The sequence below is a fragment of the Pezoporus wallicus genome, unplaced genomic scaffold (genome assembly GCF_028554395.1).
Source record: "Pezoporus wallicus isolate ANWC-B61680 ecotype Strahan unplaced genomic scaffold, APGP_CSIRO_Pwel_v1 contig_16, whole genome shotgun sequence".
Lineage (NCBI taxonomy): Eukaryota > Metazoa > Chordata > Aves > Psittaciformes > Psittacidae > Pezoporus > Pezoporus wallicus.
The window spans coordinates 2,724,505-2,751,307 of record NW_026641478.1 but is presented as its reverse complement, the minus strand read 5'-3'; the positions used below and the strand labels follow the sequence as shown (position 1 = coordinate 2,751,307).

Below are 26,803 nucleotides of genomic sequence, written 5' to 3'. Positions count from 1 at the left end.
TTAAGATGCTTCACTCACATTCTCATAGCTAAATTTCTGTGCTTGAAGCCAAAGCTGAACTCTACTCTAGGGGACTGCCTTTGAAATGCAGTGTACAGAGAAAAGAACTAACCCCCTTTTAGAGTGGAAACATTAAAGACACTCTCAAATACCTTGGGAACTACAGAGTACAGATAATTCATTTTTGTACTTATTTCTCAGACTCAAAACCCCATTTTGAAATGTTGGGGACAAGCAGTAAGTCTCTGGTAAGGCTTCTGGAGTCTTTCTCACCTCTGTTTCTCACAGCATCCTGGCTAGACCTTCTCTGAGTTTCCCTGAGACCTCTCCAGACAGTGCTCCCTGGTTCCCGCCTCACCTGTAAGTATTCCTATTACTCCCTACAGCAATATCGCCTTTCTACAAAGTGTCACACAAAAAAATAAAGGCCTGATTTGCTTGACAAAAAGCAGTGCTTTTAACAAGTACCTGTGCTCACAAAGGAAGACTACCTCAGCTTCCCGAAGACTGACTGAATACTTACTGTTTTCCTCTCAAATAGCCTAGATCTTAGGTGGATATTCCAAGCAACACTTCAAGTACTGCTGTTGACCAAGAAAGTAGTTAAGAACAACGCATTAGTTCAAATATCAAGTATCATTTTGTTTTACAGGTGATTTACTTCAGTACCATACCACACTAAACACCAGCCACACCTTCACAAGTTGGTTTACTGACAGCAGTTGGAGAGAATACAGTGAAAGAGATAAATGGCAGTGCAGAACTGAAAATCTTTTAAAATTCCAGGTGGTCTTCTTCAATCTTTGCCTTTTGTCATCTTTCATTCACTTTGGATGATAGCGACCTTGCTAAGTACACCAGGGATACATTGCTAAGTGCAACCACAAAGCCAGCTAAGAGTAGTTTTTTTGGATATTAAAAGATCCCTAAAACCATTTATTTAGGAAATCGGACAGTGAGGATTAGCCAGTATCACCCTTGGTTAAATGCCTGAGACTACATATTTAAATAAACAGCAATCTCTAAAGAGAATTAGTATTTTGGGGTCCTTTGTGTATTATGTAACATAAATGACGTGATACACTAAGTCACAAGATACAGTAAAAGCACATAAGAAAGCAATGCCACTCTTTGAGTGCCAGGACTTCACTTTAGTTTATTACTAAACATCCATAGCATGATTCTTTCTTTCAAAGGGTTCATAGCCCACTCCTAGACTAAACTTTTATTGCTTTTACAGTAGCACAGTTCCTAAGGAAATTAATTTATGCTATTTAGCTTAAGTCTTACTTTTGCTGGCTTTCAGATTTTTTTTTAAAAGTAGTTTAATCTCCTATCATCTCTTATTTTTCTCTAATTTCATCTTAAATAGCTGACCAAATCAGAACTTATCCCACAAATTATCTGAGTGTGCCCAGCCCTGCCATTTTTTCTGCTCCCTTCTGCTTTATTTTTGATCTGCCACAACCCTTGAGAGGAAAAAGCCAAACAAGATGCAAACCCCAGCAAACAAATCCTTCCTCAGGGTGTGGGGCACTCAGCTAACCTGAGTAAGCTGAGCAAAATCATGGAGATGGCTCAAAAACCTCCGGAGATGTGATTTTTCTGTCATTTTTGCACTAGTGAAGTGGCGTTTAAAAGCATTCTGCTGAAGAAAGGAGCAATGCTTCCATCGCATTAACCTATCGGGGGCTCAGAAATGGGAACACGCAGTGAACAGCCGGGCACCTGCTGTCGTGCCCGGGGCTGGGCAACAGCCTCGGGGCGGGGGGACGCCGGAGCCCTGCAAACAGCTCGCAAGCGCTGGAGTTGCGGGTTTCCATAGCCAGACCGGAGCACGGCACTGAGCCCGCTTCGTCCTAAGGCCACGGGGACTGCTCCCAATGCTTCCCTTCCCGCGGGGCTGGGCGGCCAGGGCAGGGCAGGGCAGGGCGGCAGCCGCCCCGCAGGCCCCGCCGTTGCCGCGGCAACCTGCGGGCGGGCGGCCTCAGACCCAACGGCTGCCCGGGGTCCCCGGCAGGGCCCGAGGGAGGGAGGAGGTCGTTGATATGCGCGACGCCTCGCCACCGCGCCGGGGGTGCAAGGGCAGACAAAGGCGGGCTTCATCTGGAGGCCGAGCCGCGCACAGAAGTCGCTGTTGTACTGGGCTGCAGATGTTCGGAGGGGCAAGGCGAAGCGAGCGGCCGCCCTCCCCCCTGCCGGGGAGGGGAAGGGAGGAGCAGGGTGGGGGGAATGCAGCGCTGCGAGCCCAGCGCGTTTGGTTGAGCTTCCCCCAACGCAGCGACTCCGGCGGCGGCGAGTGGGTGCCCCGAGCATTGCGCTGCCCTCTGCCCCAGGCCCGCGGAGGGAAGGCCTCTTTCACCGGGAGGGAGGGACAAGCGAAGTCCTGCTCGGCGCCGCGGAGGAGCCTGTCATGGCACATGGTTTGCGCTGTCGCCCGCAGGTGTCACCGGGGATGTAGGATGCCTGCCTCCTGGAGTGGGGACCGGTTGAAATAAAATACTAAAAACATCTAAGAGTATTAGCTATTACTTGGTTTAGAAACAAGATGAGGTGGTTTGGGTATTTTATTTCTTTCTTCCCCTCTCCCCCCACAAGTAGCCAAAAGCCAAAACTCTCCTAGTGAATGCCTCTCCCTGAGTGGGAAAAGCTGCCTTGTTTCATTAATGTTACTCCTTTTCCCCAAGAAGAGAAGGAAAAGTATTCCCATTATTTTAGCTCTGGAGAAGCCTCAAGTATTTAAAGAGACATGGAAGATGTACTGAGCCCAGCCTTATTTTCTCCCCCCCCCACTTTGTTACCACCAGATATCAAAGGAGAAGAGGGGAAGAGAGAGCAGAAAAAAGCAATCACCTGAGAAGTTGGATACAGTGCTATAGGGCACCACGGGTACACCTCTACTGTGAAGGAAAGCAAATTGCAGAGGTAACCTCTACAGTAACCTCTTTTTGAACCTCGCCTTGATTAGTACACTGATCCACCCAACACTAAAACACGTTTGTCCGGAGCATGGGCAGAGCAGTTTTGGCAGCATTTGTAGCACAGAAGAATCCTGTATTCAGAAAATCATATGGTTGTGCACAAAGATGTTAAAATCTCACTCTACTGTGGATTATATGTAATTCTCTCCATAGGCACAAAAATAGCAGTAGCTATAAACCAAATAGTAGGTAGGTAAGCCCTTTTTTTCAGATATCTGCTTTCCTGTTTCCTGTTCCTACACTGTTTTAAAAATAATAGTTTGCTGTAAGGAAAATACACAGATCTCTGTTACACTCATATAAACACATCAACATTCCCACCAGTAAATGTGCGTGTACTAATTGTAATCATGAAAGCATTCTGATGAATGATATATAGTCATTTAGGTGTTTTAGGGCATTACTTTTTTTCTCACTATGACGGTATGAGTTCTGTTTTTCCTTTAGAAGTACTCAGTCTTGCTGGTAGCCTTGCTGCGTTGCAGATTTGCTGAGTGACTGAGAGCCTGTTTTTAAAAGGATTATTTTTCATGTTTGGGAAAAATGCTGCTGCAAGTTTTAAAAAGATGCTACTTCTTTTTTTGACCTTTGTTCCATTTACACCTTTCTGCGCACAGCTTTTGTGATTGTAATCTGTTATTCCAATCAAGTTTGTCATAGTCTTTATAATGAAGCTAGACATGCATTTAGAAAATGGCCTAGCAAGGACACTTGGATGTGGTTCCAAGTAGAAGGAACACCGTGATCACAAGCGGTACTTGGGCAAGGAAAGCACAGTGGTTAATGGTATTGAGACCCAGACCATGTATTTATTTCACAGTCCCTGCTGAAGTGTAAGGAACTTTTAGACTGAATTATTTAATAGACTGCCAGGTCTGAAAGTGAAGTCAGAACTTGTGAGGGAGAATCCACTGTTCACAGCACAGCACTTTTATTTAACACTTAATTAGGAAGCTGTGTACAGAGAAGCTTTTGAGATATTGTTGCCGTTAGAAACTGAGCCCTAGCCACTGGGGTTATGGTCAGACTGCCATCTCCATCCCCACCTCCCTTCCCTGCCTTCCTCTTGCTCCACTGGCTGACCTTGCTGTGCTTGGCTGAGCTGAACCTTGAGGTGCTGCAGTGTTTTATATTGCTGGTCCCCAGCATTTAATGTGCGAGCATGCAAGGAATGGTGCCATCCTCAGGTACCAACAGTGTTTTCCTTTTCTGAAAACCTGCCAGCTGTCATTTAATATCACTTGAGTATCATGTAACAAATGTAAAAGCTATCTGACAGTGAGAACATCTCTTTTCCTACTGATCTAGGCTGGAACACAGCAAAGTTTCCATTTACTTCTAGCTATTGTGAAAAGAAAGCTCTATTGACCTATTTTGACACTTAGCCAGGGAGGTGGCTACATCAGTCAGAAGCTGACAATTTTTGTTTCCAAACTCAACCACCAGAATTTTAACACTGTGCTTTGTTTGAACTGAAAGACTGTCATTTCAGTGCCTTTTACTCACCATTGATCTCAAGATTATGTATTTTACATGGTATTTTTGAGCCATACTATTAGCCATCATTATAATATTCTCCATGCAAAATTATTGTTTGTGTAAGCCTGAGGAGATTTCCAGTGAATTTTCACATTACCGAGTGGCACTGAACAATCTTTTGTGCAAAGGTATCACGGGTGTCCTCGTTTTTATCCTCTTCTTCACAGGGAGACTGATCCTTGACCGCACAAGGCATTTGAAGTTCTGCAGCTGATTTTTGCGAGACCAGAAACAGGTCTCCTAATTCTGCCTGTCACTGAGCATCTCCCAGATTGGGAGCCAAAGGCGTACAGGAAGTGGTGGGATCAGAGTCTGAATTAATGCTACTGGGAATAATTGATCTTCAGAATGATTTCCACAGGCACAGCTTCCAAAGGTGCTGAGTGCTGATACATAGCAGCACAATACTGGCTTTGCAGACCCGTGAAGGAGTGGCCACTCTAAGCAACAAAGCATAGGAATTTTATTTTTGCAGAGAACAATGCATTATCAGAACATTACAGGCTTTCATCTGGACTGTCAGTAGGTTGAACTGGATCACTGCTGGCACACTGAGGGACAGCCTGAGTTTTCTATGCATTATTTCTGCCAGGCAGGATTCCTTCAGGTGCACCTAGCGGCATTTTTCTATTGTTGTGAGAAGAGAAATTTGAGCCAGGTTGTTGGCAACAGTGACAGCAGGGGATTTTTTACCCAAAAGGTATAAATGTCAATTAGGTACTGAAGCTCTGCTCACTATCAATCAGTCGAAAATCTCCTTCTGCCTGATGCTGCCTTGCCTCAGGGCTAGAGCAACAGTTGGACATGCTTCATGCTTCAGTGGGACTGTGGTCCCTCAGCCCAGAAACCTGTGCTGAGATGCTCTTGTCAGGGAGGGAGCTCTTTAAACTTTACATTCGTTACCCGTTTTGAGACCCATACCGCATTCAGTTTGAATATGTAACTAAGTCTTGGATTAGAGGATGGGCATAACCTTTGTGCATAGCATTAAACATAGGTGAATATTTCAATGGGGATGGGCAGCAGAATCTATAGTCTCTACCTTCAGTACCTACAAAACCGCTGTTTGTGGCTGATCCAAATGTAAGTTAAGCAAAGTATGAAAAGTATCATTTATTTTTAAGTCAAGTCAGTTACTGAACAGTGTGAGATGACAGTAATTATTTTTAACATTACTTAAAAACCTGTATTTTCAAGAAAATGTAGGAGTTCAAATATGTTTGACATTTGTGAAAGTCAGAAGAAATACTGCTGATTGATTGACAAAAGCAGCAGTTTCACAAAGTAATCTTCAAGCACAGTATCTAAAAACCACTAAACCACTGTGATTATCTGAAATAAATCTAAGCAGAGGGATATAAAGTTAGAGTGAAAAAAAACTTTCATGGAGATGTGGTGAACGTACCCACTGACATAAATTCTGGCGAGATAAAAGATGGTAAATAGAGTAAGAAAATGCTTACAATTTCAGATAGCCCTTTTTCTGCAACAAACTCGCAGTCTGTGTATTGCCTTTCACTTTCATGGTCAGAACTGGGTTTTTTTCAAAAGAATATCATTCTACTACGGACACTATGTTCTCAATAAATGTCTTCCACACATTAACTGTAGCTGTTCTCAATGTGATTTTAAACAAGTAAAGCTCTTCCCATGCTTTGATGTTTTGGCAGACTGTGAAGGCACGTGGTTATATTCCTCCCTTTATCTAAAGAAACAGGTAGCAAAGAAGCTAAAGGGCAAGCAAGGCACACTAAATTTGGGTCTGCCTTCTTGATAAGCTTTGTCCTTGGCTATTAAACATTCAGTGACCACCAGGATGTTGGAGATACCTCATACACATTACGGAAATCAGCAGTGTTACCAGAGTTGCAGTTCACAACTCTAGAAATGCTTGGAACCTAATCTGCTAATTTTTTCAAAGAGATGGCAAACTCATTCTTATCACTTCAGATTACCCTACAGTGTTTTTAAGCGTAACCCTTTAACATGACTGACAGTTAAGCTTTCTAAGCTCCTTGGATGTCATTGCTTGTTTGATTTGTACAAGAATTATTAACATTCCTCATTTTGAGTGCAAAACCTTGTCTGTTGGAGAGAAACTCTAATTTGTATTTTCCTGTAAGTCCTCTCTTTAGGGCAATTGGGTTGCTGTCAGTTAGCACCTTCTTCCCATGAAACTAGGCCTTCTCATGAATCATACTCCCATACACCCAGTTCATCTTAACATCTTTGCCTGTCTGTTCACAGAGGCAACTGAACATCTTGCTGTCTTCAGGCTCATATTCAGTCTTCATTTGATGAACCAGAGAGCAAAAAAGGAAGATCTGCTTCCTCTCTCCAAAGAAGATGTGAAATTGCTTCTTCAGTGCTGTCTTGTTGAGGTACCTACTTCGATGTTTAATGCAGAACTCCTTTTTCCTAACTTACATATTCTCCAAACAGGATTTATTGCTTTAAACCCTGTTGAGAGCCTTTCCAGAGCAGTTTACCTCCATATCGTGACACAAATGGAAATAAGGGAAGATCATGACCATACTTCTCTCTGCGAGCCAGCAAGGCTGGACAGCCACAAAAAGAGAGCTCCATCATAACCATTTTGTAGCATATGTTGGCATGTGGCAGCATTCTTCTTTCAGAGCTCTGGCTAGAGTGATTAAATGCTCATTGCAGTTTTGTGTCTCTCAAATACAACTAAACCTTCAGAAATCTGATTATGGCAGTAACTGGGAAGTTGACAGGAAAGCAGCAGAGCTTGCAAAGGTTAATTTGGATGAAAAAACTTGTCATGATTCCATGATACAGAGCAATTTTTTCTAATCTGCATGGAGTGGGCATGTGGTGGAAGGAAGGAAACTAAGAAAAGATGTCTTTTGAGCAAACAGATTTGATCATGAGAAATGTTTGTCTCCAAGTTTGGGTTTTGTTTAAAGTAAATATCTTCCTGTCAAGGCTGGCTTCACAAATGAGCAAGTAATTTTTAGGCTCTAGAGTAATGTCATTTTCTGACACTGACGAATCTTTATCTCTAATGCATACACACTGCTCAGATTCTTTTTTGTGATATTCAGGACTAGAGGAAGCCTACTGTAATGCATGAAATTGTTAGGATTTCACTGGAATACATGAGAACATAACTTTGCCAGCTTAATTACCTGTACTGCATCAGATAGTGTGTACACTCTGTATTTTCTGACTTTGGAGTAAAGAACTGCTGTAATCACCCCAAACCTTTTATAACAGATGTTCTGAAAGTGCTTGTGAGACATGCTGGAAATTTCTCCATACAGTCCTGGGTTTCACGTTAACAGGAGCTTGTCTTTTATTCTATGAGAAGGGTGCACTGAAAGCCTGCAGTGAATTATTAACCACATCAGTGAGCTGGGGTTTGTATAGCTTAATTTATATTGAGTATATCCATATCCAGGGGTGGCATCATGGAATTAAATGGCCTTGCTCTTCTGTAAGGAGACACAGAGCTTTGAGTAAAACTACCAGAAGCAGTTCCAGGAGGTAAGATTTTTGGAAAGATATACTAGAAAAAGCATGTAATAATGACACGAGATGTGACAATCAGGAGTAAAGCTGGTTGCTTTTGTTGTGTTCTTCATTTTAATAGAAAGCAGTATTGAATATTAGCTTACACATTTACATGATCAGATATGTGAGTAAAACCTTATAAAGTAATAATAAAAACCCCCTCAAAACTGAGATGTAGCTGAAGTGAAAGCTGCAGCTTCTGTAGACTATGGCAAAGTAAAATTTGGGCAAGTTGCTTGAGCTAGGCAGGCTCTTCCTAGACCTCATTCATATATCCTTCAGACAGGAATGCAAAGGTGTCATTATTTCTCTTTAGAGCAGTCAAGATCTCAGAACGGTCTCTCCAAGGACCTTTCACTTTTGGGAGAGAGTGGGGTAATTTGTCTGAATTAACATGAACATCTCTTCTTGCCAAGACAGTTTCTGAAGCTCCAAGACAAGAAATTAAACTGGGGTTCAGCAGATTAAAGGTCATGTCCTTATATAAGCACCCACAACAGGCAAGAAAAAATGTGATTCAGTTAGTTTCTGTGATTTAAGTTAGCTGCCAGATTGTACTTGACAATCTACACTCATTCCAATGTCAGCCTGATTTTGATGTTGTGGTTTTATCATAAATTCTTGTTGTCAATGTAAACCACCTGCACAGTAAAACCCTGTTATTATCCACAATCACAAAGGGTGATTTTACAGTACATACACTGGATGTCATTTTGTATTACTATGAGGTTTTGTGAAAGAGCTTCATATTTTAGAGTTGCTTGTAGTAACTGTCATATACAGGATCATGAAATTTTGCAAAAGTGTATTTCAGAAATCATATTGCTGTGGATTCCAGTGGAGAAAGCACTTGCTAGCTTTTGTGATAATCAAGCATGAGAATCTGTTATTGTAACAGATATAACAGTGTACCTAAAAATGTACTGCCGGTGACATACAAACCTTTTTTTTTAAAAGGGCTTGCTTCCATGCACATACCTGTGTGCCCTGTGTTGGTGGAGAAATGATGAATTGCAGGATCAGTATCCTGACTTCCAAAATATCTGAACAATCAGAACTTTAAATTCTGAAACAGTGAGGACTTTGGGCAGCCAGCACCATCAAAAAGCCATGTCTTGAATAATCAAAGGACGGGTAAAGACCTGAATTCAGCTAGGCTGCCAGAAGGTGAGAACAAGCCCAGCAGGTTTATAAGAATGACCAGGAGTAGTTGTTCTCAATAGCAACATATAGGCAGAGTGAGAAGCATTCATCATGTCACACACGTCGCATATCACACACTTGTCATGCACATCACACACACCTCACACTTCACACACTTGTCACACATGTCACACTCGTCTCACACGTCACACATGCGTCACCCACATCATACACGTCACACACACAACACCTGTCACAAGCACGTCACAGATCACACACATTTCACATGTCACTCATGTCACACGTGTCACACTTGTCACACACGTAAGGTGAGGGTAGATTTCGTGGGGTTAGTGAAATAAATCTTAGGAGAAAGCAGTTGGCTTGCTTGTTGCAAACAGCAAGCAGGAGGAAAGACCAAGGAGCTGGGCAGGTACTTGGAGACTGAGCAGGTATTGTAAGAAGAAAGCCCACAAACAACAAAGAGTAGAGAGACTAAACCAGAGAAGCAGATAAGAAGAGCGAGCAACATTGCCAAGTTTTTTCCTGCATTGTGTAACAAGGAAATGTCTGAGGCAGAATTAAAAACAAAAAACAAAACACACACAGATTTGGAGCAGAGATAAGAAAACAATATCAAGAAATTCTTATCTGACCCATTAAATCTTGACTGATCCCTGATGATAGAAAAAAAGTGTCATATTTAGGGGTATGGCACTTACCTGAAAGAAAAATAGAAAAATACTGCCTGAAACTAATATTATTATTTAACATTGTGGAGAATGTAAATAATTTTAAAATAAATTTTAAAACACAGGAATTTGATTCTCCTGCAATAAAAGATAGTGCAACATAGCAATACGTATATTGTCTTATAATGTTGTACCTGTAGGTACAAATTCTACCGAGCTTCAGAAAAGAAACTTAGATCTGTATCTGCTATTGCTAGTAAAAGGTTGGGTTGGTGGGTTTCTTCTGCCATTAGATTTTAAATCTCTGCAATGACCAGTGTATAGACTTGAATGCCTGAATCATCTTGGACAGCTGCAGTTATGTTGCTGTAGCAGTGGGTGCAATGCCAAACTGGCTCTATCTATCTTTGGGGGCCTTGAATGGCCCCCAGCTCAGTACATACTTTCCCCTTTGTAGAGGTACCCACCTCTCATGGGACCTTTCCAGCAAGCCTCTCTGGGGCTGCTTCTTAAGGATTCTCAAACGCTTACAGCTTTACAGTGAGCATTTTATTACTCTTGTCTTCCAGCTGTAGGGATTTCTCCCTTATCTTACTGATGAAAGGTAGCCCATCTCCACAGCTGTTATTTCAGCTGCCTTACCTAAAAGTGAGGAGTGCCAAGGGTATGACACCCTTGTTCATACCTTGAGATCAGACACTGGCCCCGCATATGTAACCACACACTTAAATTTAGATGTCATAATCTGGAGCTGAGTCTCCCCAGTGCTAATTTCACTGTTACTCTATAGCCTCTGTTTTCCATCTCAGTTGGTGGCTGCCAGCATCAATCAATGGTGAAGTGCTGATAATGCTGACAGCTTCTCAATGAAGTGCTCTGGCATGTGATACCATGCTAGTAGCCTGCCATTTCCCCCTAGTACCACAAAAGCTCAGACATCTGCTCCCAGACCTGCTGAACTCTACATCTCCACAACAGTAAGGAGTATGGGATGGACCTGCATAGTCAACGTTGTAGTAGATATCCCTAGTTGAGAATGTAGATTAATCATTCTTTAAGCAGCTGAAGAAAGCATGAACATCACAGACCATGGTGATCATACATGGCTCTGATCATCCCAGTATCCGCTAGAAGGGCAATGTGGCACAAACAATCCATGAGATTTCTGTACTGTATTGAAAACTCTTTCTTGATGCAGGTGATCAATAAACCAATGAGATGTTGAACCTGCTAGTCAAAAAACAAGGAAGATCTAATTGAAGATCTGAAGGTTGAGGGCAGCCTTGGCTGCAGCAACTGTGAAACTGGAGTTTTAAGATCCTGAGAGAAGTGAGAAAGATAAACAGCATAATTACAGCCCTGGACTTCAGAAGAGCAGATTTAGGTCTGTTCAGAGAGGCTTTCATGGGAAATTGCTGCAGGGCAAAAGGCCCCAGGAGGGCTGGCTGATCTTCAAGGGCAGCCTCCTCAGACAGCAAGAATAGCGCACAATGTTCAAAAAGTTGAGCAAGCATGGCAGAAGGCCAGCATGGATGAACATGGAGCTCCTGCCTGAGCTCAAGCACAGAAAGTACACAGAAGGTGGAAGCGGGGACAGACTAGTTGGGAGGAATGAACAGGTGCTGTTCAAGCATGTGGGAATACAGTTAGGAAAGCTAAAGTGCAACTCAAGTTGAAACTAGCAAGGGAGGCAAAGGGAAACAAGGAAGTTCTCTGTAAGTACAGCAGAAAGAAGACCGATGAGAACGTGGCCTTATTGCTCAGTGGAGCAGGGAGCGTTGTGACAAGGGACATGGAAAAGGCTCAGGTATTCCATATGTTTTTTTTTCCTCAGTTTTCCTTGATAAGGTCTGTCCTCTGCCTTCCCAGGTCTCTGAGCCTTGCAGCAGTCTGTAGGTATGAAGCTGTACCCACAGTAGGAGAAGATAGAATGGGGACCACTTAACCCACTTAGCCATTCAGATAGGACCAGATGGCATGCACCTGAGGGTGCTGGAGGAGCTGGCTTATGTCACTGGAATGCTGCTAACCCTTTTGAAAGGTCATAGCAGGTTCAAAGCCAGGAGGCTCCTGATGACAACAAAAAGGCAAACATTGCACCTATCCACAGGAAGGGCAAGAAGGACCATCTAGGTAACCACAGACTGGTTAGCCTCACCTCAGTCCCTGACGCAGTCATGGAGCAAACACTCTTGGAAGCCATTTCCAAACATATGAAGGACAAGAACATTGTGAGCGGCCAGAATGAGTTTATCAAGGGCAAACTGCGCCTGACCAACTTCATTTCTTTTCTGTGATGATGTACACAAGAGGAGAGCAGTGTGTTTTGTATACATTGACTTTAGCAGTCCTTTAACACAATCTCCTTTAGTCTTCTTATCACCAAACTGGTGAGATATGGGCTAGATAAATGGATGATAAGGTGAGTGGAAAATTTGCTGTACTGTTGGGCTAACAGGTTGTGATCAGTGACACAGTCACAGCAGTGTTTGATTTATAGTGTGCAGTTCTTCATTCTCCCAGGCCTTGCTTTTGCCTTCTGAGACTTGGGCAGTGTGGCTGGAGCTCTTGCTGGTGAAGACTGAGGCAAAAAAGTTATTGAGTACTTCAGTCTTCTCCGTGTCCCAGGTAAAAGGACATCCTGTTTCCTTCCAGACAGGGCCCACAGTTTTCCCTAGTCCTTTTACCTCCAGGATACCTATAAAAGCTTTTCTTGTTGCCCTTGATGTCCCTGGCAGATTTCATTCTGTCAGGGCTTCAGCTTTCCTAACCTGATCCATGGCTGCTCAGACAATTTCCCTTCTCTCCCAGGCTACCTGTCCATGCTTTCCACCCTCTATAGGCTTCCTTTTTATGCTGGAGTTTGTCCAGGAGCTCCTTGTTTGTCCACACAAGCCTCTTGGTGTTCTTGTCTGACTTCATCTTTGTCAGGGTGCATCACTCCTGAACTTGGAGGAGGTCATCCCTGAATATTAACCAGCTTTCTTGGGCCCCTCTTCCATCCAGGGCTTTGTCCTGTGGTACTCTACCAAGCAGATACCTGAAAAGGCCAGAGTCTGCTTGCCTGAAGCCTGAGGTAGAGAGCTTGCTGTTCACCTTCTGTGCTGCCTTAAGGATTCTGCACTCCACTATTTCATGATCACTGAAGCCAAAGCTGTTCTAGATCTTTTCATTCACCTCCAGGCCCTCCTTGTTGGGAGCAAAGTCCAGCATAGCACCTCTCCTTGTTGGTTCCTCTGTCACTTGGAAAAGGAAGTTATCATCAAGACATGCCAGGAACCTCCTGGATTGCTTATGCCCTTCTGTGTTTTCCATCTGACAGATACCAGCATGGTTGAAGTCCCCCATGAGGACCATGGCTTGTGAACGTGAGCTGCACCTATCTGTTTACAGAGGGCCTCATCTTGGTTTTCCCAGTCAGGTGGCCTGTAGGATACCCCCACTATAATGTCCCCCATCCCTGCCCTCCCTTTGATCGTGACCCATAAGCTCTCAGTTGGCTCTTCTTCCATCCCCAGATGGAGCTGGTCATTGAAATAGGAGACACCTCACCCCCTCTCCCCCATCTCCCCTGCCTGTCCTTTCTGAAGAGCCTGTATTCTTCCATTCCAACACTCCAGTCGTAGGAGCCATCCAACCACATCTCTGATGATAGTAAGATCATAGCCCTGCACATCTCTCTTTTTTTTTATTCCCCATGCTATGTGTGTTTGCATAGAGGCACTTAAATTGGGCCTGCAGTGAAGCTGAATTACTGGTTGGAGTGTCTGGAATTCCTTCATGCTGCTCTTCAGGTGCTCTCCTGCTGACCTGCAACCCCTCCCCAGGCTCTGGGCATCTCCTGCTGGCACCAGCATCAAACTGGTAGGAGTGGGATGGATTGAGGTTCCCCTTCCCATAGCAACTTTAGTTTAAAGCCCTCTTCACTGGCTTGGCAAGCCTACGACTGAAGATGTCCTTCCCCTTCATGAGTATAGCCCATCTGAAAATAAATATCAACAATAAAATACTGGGAAAGACTCAAAACTCCTAACTGTCCACAGTGTAGATGATGCTTGCTAATTCAGTCCTGTGTGAACTGTCATTTCTAGCAAGGCTGTTCCAAATGTTATTAAGGGCACTGCACCATATTGCAGAATGTGTTGGCAATGCCAAAACCAGAGGGAAATCAGGAACAGCAAAAACATAAGGCAGCTGCCAAACACTGATTTTCTTTAAAGGTGGGAAGCAAAGATACCGGGGCTTTTTGAGAGTGAGGAGAAAAAAGTTGGAGTGGTTTTTGCATGTCTGTTCACAAGAGCTGAGGGGGCTAAACACAGTGGTTGAAATGGGTCTAATGTATTCATGTTCTGTGCATAATTACACTTGGGGGAACACATTTGACAAGAAAGGAATAGTAATATATCAGTGCCTATCTGAGCATCTCAGTTGTTACCATGCAGCAACTCATGAGCCCTTGGATCTCCACAGTGACTGTCAATGGAACTTACACTTCTGTCTTCCAAAAGTGTATGTCCCTGCCACCTGAAATTCAAAAAACAGCCCCATGGACTGCAACATGTCAAAGGGAACTCAGAAAACTGGTAAGTCGAATGCTAGTTTCACTTCTAGTTTTGCAACGTGATAGTTTTTAGGGGGGGTTATCAGTGAATGCAAATACTATGAAAACTGTATTTTGTATGGTTCTTATGCATGAACCAGTTGGGTCACCGATCACGGACACCAGAGGGTTGTGGCAAGTGCTGAAGAGTTAAAATTCAGTCACTGAATGAAGTAAAACTTTATCAATCAGAGTATTTGGTGCTGAGTAACCACTGAATCACACATGGTATCAGCAATAAAATGAACTAAAAAATTCCTGCAGGGAGAAATGGACCAGCCCACAAAAGGTCTCACTGGAGTTAAAACTTTATGAATGTGGAAGACAACTAGAAAAGATATAAGTAGCTCCTGTCCAATGACAAGTCATGCCTGGAAGAAAGAAGAGTCAGGAATTAACTTTACTCTGACAGGAGCTGGCTCAGAATCATTCCATGTTTTTAATTCTTTTCGGTTAACATTAGTGGAGGAGACTGGCCATGAAAGCACTGTAGAAATGTGAGGAAAATATTACTTCATATAAAAATAGGAGTGATAGGGTTTTAAACCAAGAATAAGATCATAAAATGAAAGTATGAGCACTTGTGACTGGTTTAAGGGCTTTCATTCAGCTTTGCTTAGCAAACAGTTCAGGTGCTTTAAGATATTACTGCTTCCCAGTTGTTTGTTGTGGTCTCTTTGTAACAGGTCATCACCCTTTAGCAGAATTGACAGAAGGAAATATATGCCCATGCACAGTCTGCTTCAGTACAGGAACCGTGTCTTATTCAAGCCCACCTCTGTTGGTGATTTGAGGCTGGCTGTCAGCCTTTGCCTTAGCTCAGCAGAGGCACAAGCAAACGATCCCTTCTGCCAGCCCTACACTGGTGGTGGTATTGGAAGGATGAGAAAACTTTTCAACTCTTGTAGCAAGATTTTCTGGGTTTTGTCTATCAAAGCCTTAAGCCCGCCAAGACAGTCTTGCACTTTTAGAGTTGTTCGCGGTTTGTTTCTTCTTTTATGTAGGAAAAGAAGTCAAGGGGCTGAGTTACAGGGCTGAGGGGCTAAGTGAAGGGATAACTGTTAAAGGAGCAACACACAGTTAAGATCCAGGACTTAACACTCATGCAGAGACTACATTGGAAAGAAAAGGATAGAAGCATTGGAGCAGGTCTTGTAAGGACTTTGGAAGATCTCACTGGGTTTCAGAACATAGATGAGAAAATGACATTGCCTTCCTTTTTCCACTCTCCTGTGCCCTCCTATTCAAATTCCTAGGACAACAACCTTTATCCCGAAACAGAAATTGCTTTGGAACAGAATAGAGTTGTTGCTCTGCAGAAGGAAAGCAAGTGAAACAGCAGGTAGCATGGGTGCAACTTCCTGGGCAGAGCAGGAAGCACAGTGGAAAAAAAGGGTGGAATCTTTCACTTCTGTGTAGGTCCTAAACCTGTGAAGTGGGAATATTTTCCACCACATTTCTGTTGAGAAGAGTTGGAAATATTTTTCTGCATTTACTTGATGCAAAAAGAAAATAAGGCAGCTTTTGGACCGTTCTCCTCCCTATTGGGAAACACTGTTTTTGAAGATCACCATCTGAGTTGCTTTTAGCAGATGTTTCACATGAAAATACAGCTTTCTGACAGTCTAGAGGTTGATAAGTTATACATAGATGAAATTTTGATGTGAGAAAAAACAGTAGGTTGACAAGTGACTCCTGGCAGCTTTGAAAAGAGTTACAGCTTCTGGAATAAAGCAAAAAGAAACAAAAAAAAAATGTAAATTTCATATGGTGGAAATAGCATACCTCATTCAGAAGCTAACACAATTATATATATGTGGGGAGATGAAAGTACAGCTGAGGCTATCACCTACCTGCTTTAACAAGCTGGAAGGTGCTTCCTTTTTTATTTTCATGTTTCTCATAAGTGTATTGTCAAAACGAGAGATCACTCAGACTGACAAATGCAGAATGGTGATGAGAGCAAAGGAAGGACTCTGGCTCTAGTAATTAGGTGTAGAAAGTTTTTGTCTTTATTAGCGAGAATGTTATTTACAAGGTGCGGATGGAAGCATAAACCACTTCTTGCCATTGCCAAAAGCATTTCACAGACACCCTTTCTACACCTTGGAGAACAGATACTTCTTTTCAGCTGTGCATGTATGATTTCAGATTGAATTCACATCTGGGGAAAAATGCATTGGTTGGTACATTCACAATAGCAGGGCTCTGCAACTGACAATTTAATCTGGCCCCAAAAGTATTACTAACATTTGAGATGCATTTGCACATTACCAGGTGTTTAGTCCTGTGAGCTGCTACTGCATCCATGACACAGAAGAGTAGTGAGAGAGACCAAACTGAAGAGATTTCAGAAGAGGCATCCAGCCCTGATTCAAAAGGTCAGACGTCTCTGGCATGGAGGTTTGGCAAAAGTGCAGCAGAGCGAAGTCTTAAGGCAGACTATGTATCTGTTGAACTGATAAAGAAGAAATACCAAACGTTCTGATCTCAGATGCAACTTGGATTGGTGAGATACTAAGGAAAGTACTAATATTACTGTTGTATTATGATACCTAACTAAAAATAGAAAATAGTGATATAATATTAGCATATTCACAGCTATTGTTACTGATTTATGGATGATCCACATACTGCAATCCTAGATGAGATGTTCTCTAAAAAGATGTTTCCAATGTGTTGCACAAAAACTATCTCAGAAACTACAAAAAAGGAACGTAGATATTGGAAAGACAAGAAATGAAAAGTTTGAAGTTTGTTGCATATGCCAAAAATACAGTCCAAGTCAAATGAAAAGGCTTGTACTGGCACTAAATTGTTGAACCCCTGGAGCAAGGTAGGCATAGGTTTGTTTATGCTGGCTGAAGAAGACTAGTATTTGTCCTAGCTTGCTGTTTTCACTTTCTGATGATAGCTTTACTAAAAAATACTGCAACTGAGTAGGCAATTAGGCATAACAAATTATTTTTGATGTAGAAAGAATGAAATGCGAGCCACAAAAATTAGCAGATAACTTGAAGAGTTTTGTGGGAAGTGGAGTCATGTAACTGCCAGTCCTTGTTATCTCAAATCTAAAGTGTTGTTAGAAAACAGTATCAAAAAAAGCACTGCAAAATAACCTGCAGAACCAGACTGATCTGTATTTAGACTAAATTACAGAAGGACAATAATTAAATTTAGGTTGTCATCCACTGACATTTTACATGACAGAATGCTGTATAAAGACAGGAGGAGAGCAGGATAAAAATCCTGATGTGATCTCATGACCCAAATGCTGCCATCACTTCATAAACTGATACTGTGCATCAGGGAATAATGGTCTTGGAACACAATGACATGCTTGTATGAGAACATCACTCTTCATATATACTGTGAAAAGACGGGTGACCCCTTTTCACAAATGGTAGTAAGAGATACAGGTTAGCAATCTTGCCAGAAAATGTCATCATGCTGAGGACATCTTTTCTGAGAAGGAAATGTTAACTGCTGAGCCTTAGGAAGCTGCCATCCAGAGTCAAAGGGCCTTACTGGCCTTGACTAGCCTTGCATGTGGCCTCCCCTCACACCTTGCCTATGGCCCAGAGGCTCCATTTCAGCTCATCCTCAGGCCCAGAGCCTCCATTTCAGCCCATCCTCAAGCACCCAGCCCTGTCTTGGGGAGGTGTCCCTCTGCCCAAATTGCAGCTTGGACATCCCAGGTTGACCTCACACCTGGCTGGTGGCCTCACATATGTGTGGTGGTCTGGACAGTGGAACTGGACCATCATCTCAACCTGACACTGCTGACTAATGCAAAGAAACCCTTCACATGTCAGGCTCGTTTCTCCACTGGAGACTTGGTGTACAAGACAAATACATTTGAGAGTTTTATATTTCAAGGCCTCACTCTCATTTTGGTTTCTTTGAATGAGCTGACTTCAGAACTTCTTATGAATTAATTCATTTCAGCATCCAGCTGAGATGCTCTACTGTGCTTATGTAGGAAGTGACCAAGTTCCAGTATAACTCCCTGCTCATAAGGCTTTTTCCTTTTCCAGTTGAAAGAACCTGGTTCTTCTCACTAAAGTAAGCTATCTCATGCATGAAAAGCATCTAAGGAACAGGAGCCTTTTCTTCAAGACACCAAAACTGATGGTATTTCAATCCTATCATTTTTAATTCTGACCTTACCTCTGCCACTACAGAGATCAGTGAAAACAGCTCTTTTGAGGCTTCAGGATGTCACACCTTTATTTGTGAGATCAAAGAGCCTGTTATTACTGAATTCCTGTTCTCCAGGTAGGTACTTAAGTAATTTTTCACCTCTCTTCAGTGCCCTAAGTAGTTTGTTCCATGAATTCCATGAGGAAGTTTCCATTTTAATAGTTCTAGAGGACCTTCTCTGAAATGTCTTTGATTTTTCAAAATCTTTATCAATTTGTAAACACCAGAGCTGGGCTTATTATTCCAGCAGGATGACACACAGCAGTATGTAACCTTCCTACACTTTCTGAGTATAAATTCCTGGTTACATGTAGGCATTGCATTACCATGGGAGAGCCTGTTCACCTGATTTATTGCTCACAAGCTTCTGTTTTATTTCTTCCCCATTATTTGTAGATGAATGAGTTTTTCTGTCACCATGTTGAAATACACGTGGTTTTATTAAACTATTTACCAAGCTGTACAAAGTTCTACATGAGTGGTGAGTCCCCTAATGTTTTAGTCTTCTACAGACTTCAGGGTGATAATTTTGACTTTTCTTTGGGGGTCTGTGATAACAATTTCAATGGTATAGGGGACAAAACCATCTAAGAATATACTTATGAATTGAAGAATACTCTCTTACAGTTGCTCTTTTGGTCCCATGAAGTAACCGTGTTTCATATTGATTTAAAGTTGTTTGGTTCTCAGTCTTCCAGTTAATTAAAATCTTGAAATGTCCTGAAATGTATTATTATACTGAAAGATCTGCCTCAAAATGCAATAATTAAAGCTTTGGTGACCAAAATAAATTTATATGACTACAAACAATCCCAGCTTCACTAGTGAAGTTTAATGGCAATGTTTTGCAGAGTCATGCAAGATTGCTGGAGTTGATTTGTAGTTCTTGTCTTTTGCTTGCTCAGGCAAGGGGGGAAAAACAAAAAACAAAACAAACGTGCATCATACTTTGCTCCAAGTTAGAAATATTTCCCATCATTCAGGGAATGCTTATTACAAACAGCTAAATGTAGCACTATTGGTCATCTGCCACTGCACTGATGCAATGTAGTCTGCTTCACGTGGTGGAAGACGAGGAGGGAAAAAAAGATAAGGACTGGAAAGCACAGAATAATGTAGAGTAGTTTCCAGGCCCTATCTATCTCAGTTCAGCTCCTTAAAACCTTCGCATTAAAATGCATCGTGCAGCGTCAGGGAAACAAAGTGAAATTTTGGTGAAAGAAAATGAGAAATTTTTTGTTCCTGTTTAGTATCAGTCATGAATATTGGCTGTTCCAGAACAGCTAGCCACTGATCCAGATGAAAAAGCTTCAAATAAGAGAATGGGTAATCTCAACACGAGGCACGTCACAGTAATTGTGTCTTGATTTGAGGCCCAATATTGAAAGGCACATCTGAGAGATATTTAGTGGCTTAACTGACCCCGAGGAAGCTCAGAAATGAGTCAATGAAACTAGAACACTTGTTATGTATGCACTCAGTTTGTAGCCTAGCTGTAGGTAGAATAAAAAGGCTCAATTCCAGTTGCAAATGTGAAGTATCTAAACATCTACTTACACATGCATTAAGTATATCATAAGTAGTAATCAAATCTATTTGTCTTTTTCAAAATAATTGGGATACATTTGAAATTAATGGATGCATTACCAGTTATCTGGCTGAAGGGACTGAGTGAACCCTCAGTAAATTTGCAGATGACAGCAAGTTGGGTGGGAATGTTGATCTGCTACAGAGAGATCTGGACAGCCTAGATCTATGGGCCAAGGCCAGTTGCATGATGTTCAACAAGACAAAGTACTGGGTTCTGCACTTGGGCTACAACAACCCCATGGAATGCTACAGGCTTGATATTAAAGGTCTTTTCCAACTTAAAAGACTCTATGATCCTGTGAAAATTATAATTATTTGTTCTCTTACAGTGCTGTCACACTGTACTACTTTTACAAACAAACCTGAACCAAAAAGTATTAACGCTAGAATGTTAAAATTAATAAGCAGATCCCTGGAAAAAGTATGGTAGATTTTTAGAAGTAATTAAAGTGAGAGAATCTATGAATATAATTTTAAAAGCCTATAGAATTTATTAAAAAAAAATGTGCACTGAGTCTGAAACTAGTTCGTAGAATATAATAGAAAAATTTCTCTTTGGCAGTGCTTGCTGTTTGGAGTAGAGAACATATACCTTTCTTTGTGTTGGCATTGCCTCTGTCATGCTGTGGAATGTTAAAAGAAAACTTAAAAATGGTGCAACTGCAGTGTTGAGTAGTCAAAAGAGCTGTTTTCACTGATTGCAAAGAAGTCTTCTGTTCTGGTTTTCTGATTCTATAGAAGTGTTAAATGCTAAATGAGTTTTCCAGAAGGTTCATTTTAATATCACAAAAGCATATCCAAAAATATACTGGCACATTTATTACAGATATAAATTTGGGCAGGAAGCAGTTAAAAAAAAAATGAGCAAGCCAACTCAGAAAAGCTTAAGCCACTAAGTCCCTCTTATGAAAAATCTAAGTTTCAGATAGCTTTTCTTTAACAAAAAGGATAAATATAAACTACAGAGCTGGACTGTATTCCATTTCCCCTCTACTGTTTTAAATAAGATATCCAAATTCTTTCCATTTGTCATGGAGCATTAAGGGCATATTTTCATCCTGGATTATATAGTATCAATTGGTAATATGCCATGTTGTGATTGACCACAAAACATCATATAACCTGGAGCAAATTTCAGATGTATGGAAGAAGTTCTAGTTGAACAACAAACCATGAAAATCTAGGGGCAGCTAGGCCTCTGACTACAATTAAAGCATGCAGCAAATTCGTTCCACCAACAGGTTTTCCTGTGTTCAATGATTGACAAGGTTTGTTCAACTTCTACAGCACTGTGTGTACTGAAGTTTGTGCATGAAATCATTCCACATATGGGTTATACAGATGCTCTGCAAACTAAGAATACAAAAGCAATTAAGCAAATGAAGCAAAACCCAAGGATGTAGTTTGCATCCCTTTATGTTTATATTTGTATTACAGTCGTTAGCAGAAGACAATACTTCTTCTTACTTCCAAGTCAGGATTTGACTGAATGAATGTTGTGTTATTCCCTTTGGTATGCTGCACAGAAAAGTCTTATCAACAGGCGATGCACATTCTTGCCTTGCCACCAGCAGCAGCACACAGTGTCCCCAACTTGATGGCAGTGACCAGTTTCTTCTGGGTATTCAGTTCCTTCACATTTTCTGAGCATCCAGAAGAGTCCTATGGATGGCTGTGGTTTTTAATGAAGACTTTAATCCTTAGGGTTTTCACTAAAACTGGTGACTTATTTCAAATCGCCAATTAAATTGGAATCATTTTCTTGGTCAGATTGACCAAGAAAGGTCCAGACTTTGAATCAGTAGTCTCCATATGGAATGTGAAATGTTACTACCAGCTCACTGGTAGTAGGTTTTCAAAACATCCTATATATTTCTAAGGCAGTTTCTTGTGGTACTGCCAGTAATAATGGCACACGAGATGTAAGAAGATGCACTTTTAAGTAGTTGGTTTCTGAATATTTTGTAGCAACCATCCATTTCTCCCTGCAAGCTTTATGTACATCTAATACCCTCACAAAGTCATGTCTGATCACTTGTATACATCAATGTTCCAGTCATTAGGGGAGGGAGGGAAACAACCATAGGCCAGTTTCACAGCCAGATTAATTTTTACTGCAGCCTTGAATTTTTACTGCAGTTTGATGATGGAAGACTATAATAATCTGTCACAAGTATCATCAGATGTCAGTATCACTGTATGTAGAGTGCTGGATTGAATTTGGTACAGTGCCTATTATTGTTACCACAAACCAAGCTTACCGCTTCATTATTAAGAAGCAAGGAAAGAGCAGCATGTGCCTGACCTTTGAATAGCATAGGTGCTTTCAAAAGACATATTCACTTTCAGATTTTCTTTAAGCTATCCCTTCATACAGACTTCCTACTGCTAGTAATGGCTATTTTTATACCTTTTCTTCCCCCCCCCCCCCCCCCCCCCCCCCCCGGATAAATATGTCATAGGGTTCATGTTTAAATTTTACCGAAGTGAAAAAAAAAAATCACTTTTGTGTGTTACACTTACTTATTATGCCTTCACTGAATTTGGGCATAACGGCTTGTAGCTACTCAGAAGTGCAGTGATTTGAGGACAGTTGGTCTAGAGAAATGCTGAAAAATGACACAATAAAAACCAATGTATAGCAGTGCTGCTGAAAATGTGTGTGGTTGACACATTCAGCAAGTGTTTAGCCCAAAATATTTTACCTATTCCTTGCTGCTTTTTATTCTATATATAGGCTACATGTTGATCGTCGGTGTAATAGAACATATAACTGGTTCTGAGAAGGATTAGAAATTACAACCATTGTGTCTGTCAGCTCATTTTTATCTTGATTCTTGCTGTCATTTTAGTCAATGGAAGTAGTCCCATGTCCTGTATTTTCCTAACTCAGAAAACCAACAATAACCAAAACCAACTTGGTCCATTTCTATACCTTGGAAGTTTTACTGGTAGCATGCAGCCACCAGCATTGATACAAAGAGTGTGCACACCGCCTATGCTCACGGTATGCATCTTCACAAAAAGTCCAAGACATTATAGACAAGCATCACTGTTCACTTCCTCACAGTGCCCTTTCTGAGGCATTTTTGTAACAAGCTGTGAAATACCAGTAGTGCATTAAGAGAATTATGAGGCTCAGAGCCAAGTTTGCAGAGGTATTTCTGTAAATGACAGAACTCATTTACTCTTGGTTTTGGTTTTTTTTAAGACCTTTAGGTATTTCCCTGCACTTCCTCACTCTTTCTAGCATCTCACACACAGCTCCTCAGCAGACCAGCAGAACTGTTTTGAGACACAGCAGTTGAGTGGGATATACCAAGATAAACTCAGTAACTGCAGCAGCTGTTTGAACAGTGATCAGAACAGGGAAATCTAAGAAAGTAGGTGATACAGATAATGCATGAAAATCACCAGGTCTTGTAGGTATTTATTGTCCAGAAAAACTGCCATGCTAGGTGTGACAACGAATAACTACATCTGTGGAATGAACATTGCAAAAAAGGTGTTGTTTATGATAGGGATATGCCCTGACTTCTATTTTTGAGTCGATAAATACTTTTTGAGTACTATTATGGAGTTTTATGAGCATTAATGGATTAGTGAGGTTGTGTCATTAACATGAACATGTCTGCTCAGAGGAAGTAAGTAAAGCCAGTATCTTCAGAAAGACAGGACTTAAGGGAAAAAATTTATGTTTGTGGGTTGTCAGGGCTTTTTTTCATTGAGTTTTTTTGTCTTTGGTTTGTTTCAGGTTTTTGGCAGATTAACACACTAGCAGTTATTCCTGAGGGGCAGGACTACTCATAAATCCTTATTCCAGATATCAGGACTACTGCTAGGAAAGATGTTTGCTATACAAGCAAGTACAGGGTGCTTTTCTTATGATAAAAGGAGAGTGATGGGCTGCATCTCAGTAAAGAAAATATCACCTTTTTCTTTTGTGTATTAAATATGGCATAATGTATGTGTGAAGAAAAGAGAGAAACCTGATTACCAAGGTAAAAATCAAGGTTAAACACTTGATTTTGATCAGACTGTCAAGATGCTATATACCTGAAAGCTTCTTTTTGGCTTGTCACAATATAGCAACATGTCTTGTACATACTTCTCCCTCTGCTTGACTTGCACAGGAATCTGAATCACTTCTCAAATGCATGTTCTGAGTTCTGTAGGAGTTTGATGGCTAGCTGTCTGATATTTCTGATTTTTGAACATAGATGCATAAATCATTACCCTTTACAGCCTCTTCTAAAATTTATTGGGTTATAATTAACAAAGATCAACTTAATAAAAGCAGGAACACTTTTTAAAATGCACTAAATATGTGACTGTTGCCTCTGAATCCTGTCCAATGACTATAAAGGGAGCTCAGGCATGTCTAAGTAACAACACTTACCTGAAAATATGAATGGCTGCTGCGCTAAAACTGGTAGGTTTGCAGGAGGAAAGAAAACTCAACACTCAGAAAAACAAGCAGGCCACTATCAAGAGGATGGTGCAGGGCCTCTCTTCATCTAATCTGCCTGCTCTGGGGCACATAACGTTGAGCTGTAACCACCTAGCTGATGCTGATAACTGATACTATTCCAAGGGAATGAGTGCAAGGATGGTGCAGAGAAGACTGAAAAAAATCTATTTTAAGCAGTGGTTATCACGGTTAGCATAGGTTAATGAAGGCGCATTAGCAAGGTAGCTTGAAACCACCCTGGCTTGCATGATGCCAGCAATGTCATCAAAAGAGAGCACCACAAAGTCTTTTGGAAGAACAGCATCCTGCTGCTTCAGTTGGCTTCTGTTCCTAGCCCAGGGCAGGGTCAAAGACTGTGTTCCTAAACACAAAAATGGGATTGTTAGAGGACAAAAGGGACATTCATGCTTAGAGCAACAGAAAGTCTACAAGCAAAGAACTGTTGTGGCTTCCTAGGTTCCCAGGCCAAAGCAAAGTGAACACTGTGAACCACCCACACTGCCTTTACCACGTCCATCTGCCTCAGTCCAAGTACCACAGGACAGTAAATTGTTCCTGACTTGAGCAATAGGACGTGAAAACCTTGATACCTCTGCTTTCTGCAATCTTTAATTACCATGCTTATCTTAAAAGTTTACCCATAATGTAGGCTGACTGGATTGTTTGCAATGAGAACTTTATCTTTTTCATGTTCTTTTATATTTATTCTCATGTATGAGTTGCATCAAAGGTTTTCTTCATACTTACGCCCCCTGCTCCCACTACCCTTGCCCTAAGTATGTTTTTTCTAGCCATGGATGATATTCTTTTCTCCTGGCTGCTAACAGCTACTCGTCATGTTTGGAACTTCTCCATTGGTACAGAAAATGGCACTCAGGCACAAGCATGGTCCTCAACTTCCCCTGTCTTCACATGTATACTGGTACCTTAGGTCATGTCTGTCTAAGAACTCAGTGTTGCTAGCAATCTCTGTGACAGCTCAGTTTTACAAGTCCTCTGATTATTCAGATGAACATCTCTACTGATTATTCTAAATGTATTGCACAGACTCTGTTAGGACGCCAAGGGCTGCTACCAGAGACTGTCCCCAAGTTCAGCCTGTTTCTTTGCAGAGGTGGCAACTGTACTCACAAGGATGGGCTAGCAGGAAGGAAAGACCATTTCTAGATCATGACAGCCATTTGAAAGCTGTCCCAGGAGTGCCAGGGACAATGACACCCTAGGCAGCAGGACTGAAACTTGTGACAGGGTTAAGCACTGTAGGATATACACAGGGCACTGTGGCTTGTTGCTGAAGAGACATTTTGGGCAACAGTTGCAAGGCAATGTTTAACAAAGGGTTGACCATGCATACATGTTGGCCTATCTTAAAAGTGGACTTCCTTGTGTCTTTGAGAATCTTTAAGAAACCTTGCGAGCACCCCCTACAACATGAGCAGGGACAATAGGAAACTCCCACAATCTCTGTGATTTCATGCTACATATCAAGAATAAATTACTCCTGAAGAATTATTATTTTCCCACAGTCAATGCTGCTGAGGATTTTGCAGCATTCTCTTTAAGGTATTCCGAAAGGTTGCATTCCAGTGCAGTGCCCACCACAGCAATGGGCATAAGTAACACTGGGGGTTCTGATTTTCAGATAAGGCTAACACCAGGTTTCCAAATCAAGAGATTTTAACCTCAAAGGCATTTTTTTCCCCAGGAAAAAAATAATACTCACTTAGCTGCCCTCTCATCTTCCAGCTCAAATTTCAATTTTACCATTGTTAAGATATTCTTAAAGTTCTCCAAGTGTGTCTTCCCTTTAGTTTCAGTATCTTAATGGATGTATATGCATTAAATGTGCTTTTATGTTTTGATTTATCCTTAGAAAAGCTGCAAATGGAAAAAATTGTTCCTGTCCGTGTCCAAACCTCAAATATTGTTTATTAAACACAAGCTGTATCCCAGTGTGGAGAGAGCTGCACTTCCCCCAGAGGTCAAGTGGCAACTGTACGTCTGATGTCAGTACACTTGGGATGAAAAGTGCTGTATATACGTTGCA

At 41.5% G+C, this 26,803-nt stretch overlaps 1 long non-coding RNA gene across 2 annotated transcripts in view; it reads left to right on the top strand.

The window, feature by feature from the left end:
* Nucleotides 1–2,804: 2,804 nt before the first annotated feature.
* The window catches only part of LOC130607177 (uncharacterized), a 33,276-nt gene continuing 9,277 nt past the window's right edge, over nt 2,805–26,803 (top strand). The window contains exons 1-3 of one of the 2 annotated variants that reach the window (XR_008974174.1): nt 2,805–2,925; nt 6,768–6,901; nt 18,530–18,585. This is a non-coding gene — a long non-coding RNA (uncharacterized LOC130607177). Of the gene's footprint in view, nt 2,926–6,767; nt 6,902–18,529; nt 18,586–26,803 lie in introns of those variants that run through there. The other variant, XR_008974175.1, reaches the window with a different exon arrangement.